Here is a 2593-nt window from a genome sequence, read left to right as displayed (position 1 = left end):
GTAGGATGCTGACTGGCTCAGGCTTCAGGGGCAAACAAACTAGGTTTGAATCCCAGCTCCACAGCTTCCTAGATGAATAACTTTGGTCATGTCATGCACATTCTCTGTGACTCAGTTTCTCCCTCTGCAAAATAGAGGTTAAGGACTGTGCCTCCTTCATCAGGCAGCAAAGTGAGTCAGAGAAGGCTGAAGTCAGTGCCCTTCGTGACTTTGCTCACTGCTGAGACCATTCTCTCCTTTCCCAAGGTCACCGTCCGTACCTGGGTTTTCTATTCTAATTGTTCTGGCCATGCTTCTGGCTGGAATGCAAACCTCATGCGGTTTGGGACAAGATGAGGTTCCCTGAAACCTCCGCCCATGGCTCTCTCGACATTTCTTGGAGATAGGAAAGTAGATTTGGCTCTGCTCAGGACCTGTTTGAACATTCGCTGCACATACTTCAAAACCTGAGCCCCTTGGACTTCTCACCCGTTTACTCTTGGCAAAAGGCAGCTTCCTGCTTCTGCAAGCTAAGCTTTCAAGCTTAAGGGAAAAGGCTTTTTGGACAACAAACAGCCCTATAAAAACAATATTTTGATGAGTTAAGTGTAAATGAATCAGAAACACATGGATTAAGCCTCTCTTGATGTACACATGGGTTTAATAATTATTGGGGGTGGGGGAGAAGGGAAATGGGACGGGAAAAGCCATGTCTTGGGTTTTACCAAATGTAAAATGTTTGAGAAGTAATTCAAGACATTCCGCACTCCCCCTCTCCCCCAAATGCAGCCAGATTTTCCGATTCCACTTCCAAGGAGCCACACAGGATCTTTCTAGTAACGACTGAGTGCTCCAAAGAGCCAGGTCTTCGTGGCTTCTCATTGGCTGGGCAGGAAGCTATGATTTATGAGACCATTCAAAGATTTATATATTGCCATTATAACAAATTCCTTCCAAACTGAGCGGTACCCAAATTCAGCTTTAAAAATATCTTTCCTGTTAGAAGCCTCTTTTCTGTTCACAAAACTCTCTTTCTTTTCCTTTTCCCCAGCCTCTCCTTAAACCACAGGTTCCCCCATGAGGTCCCAGCCAATGAAGATCGAGGGAATTAATTTTACTACGGCTGAAACGTGTTTCACTTTGGATTGAGTCTTAAATGACTTGGGTCTATATAAGCTGAGGGTCATAAGAAGGTTATAGCTAAAAAGGGCTTATAAGTTAGGTGAAGGGTGAACGGGGTGGAATTTTATAAATGCTTATTGCTTTCATAAAAAGAAAAGCTAAGTTGTGTTCGTGCCGAACACAGTCAAACACTCAATACATCAGGGCACGCTGTTTCCTAGAGGAAATGTCCCGTGCTGATTCGGCGGGCTTCTGTCTTCCTCCATTTCAATGACATCATTACCTTGGATGACTGGTTAGGATAAGTAACTTCTTCCACATGTCACCCTCTGTGTGTCTTTCCCCCAAATAAATTTTGAGTCACTCCAAGCTCTGAGGTATCCTAAATCACTTGGCTTAACAGGGAGCAGAAAAGTGGGGTGAGAGGTGGTGGGGAGAGGGACGTCCCGCTGCTCTAATTCCTTGTCCCATAGGTCTTGCTTCCCATTACGTGCTCACAAGCCCCAGCTGCCACAGAGAACACAGGTTATCAGGAAAAGAAATAGGAAAGTCAAGTCTCTAGAACTTCATGCATGAAGTTCATGAACAGGCACATAATTGCAAAGTCAGAACGGGAGGGTTAACTGTTTTAGCAAACACCCGAGGGATGGCAATCTAACAGTGCTACATATGAGAACCATTGCCCAAGGGACCCAAGCCACCTGCATCAGTCACCAATACCACAATGATGCCGCGTAACAAACTATCCCACAATTCAGTATAAGGACAATGTTTCTCAAGTTCACAGACCTGTGAGTCGAGGATAACTAGCTGAGCTGGAATGAACTTCAAGCTCCAGACTGTGACTCTGGGCTCCAGCCTGCAAGTTCAGATCTGTTTAAAGTGTCTGTCCTCATCCTCCCCGTAGCAGCAGCCAGTCCCCAGGTAATGTGGCCTGCCCAACATGTCACATTTCAGAGCTCAGCTCTATCATTCCTTCCTAGATACAAGCACTGTTACTATCCTACACTGCTTCTTGCTCTCTGCAATTCATGGCTTAAGGATTGAAATGTTGAATTAATACATATATTTTCCTGTCTAGCACTTTGCCATGATATCATCGATCCAAGACTACACAGTTTTTATAAGTACAGCAGTGGCTACCTGGGCCCATTCTTCCACAGCAGGCCCCAGAGTGCAAGAGAATAAGGCCAAGCACGCCAGCATGTTCCGAGCCTCTGCTCACATCTCATCAACTAGCAGCCCCTTGGCCTAAACAAATCACTAGGCCAATATTAGAATCAATAGTCAAGGCGGAACCTCCACCAACCATGAGCCCATGGCAGAGCTGTGGATATCACTTCAGGGGAGTAAGAACTGAGATTCACAATTCAATCAAATCATCCAAGTGGTTCTTGACCAAGTGGAACCACCACAGAATCAGCTCCTACTAACTCTGTGTGCCCATCATGTCTAATCCATGCATTTCTGGTTATCCCCATGCACCGCCCTC

The sequence above is a fragment of the Otolemur garnettii genome, unplaced genomic scaffold (genome assembly GCF_000181295.1).
Source record: "Otolemur garnettii isolate 467f Iridium unplaced genomic scaffold, OtoGar3 scaffold00038, whole genome shotgun sequence".
NCBI lineage: Eukaryota > Metazoa > Chordata > Mammalia > Primates > Galagidae > Otolemur > Otolemur garnettii.
This window is presented reverse-complemented; position numbering follows the sequence as displayed.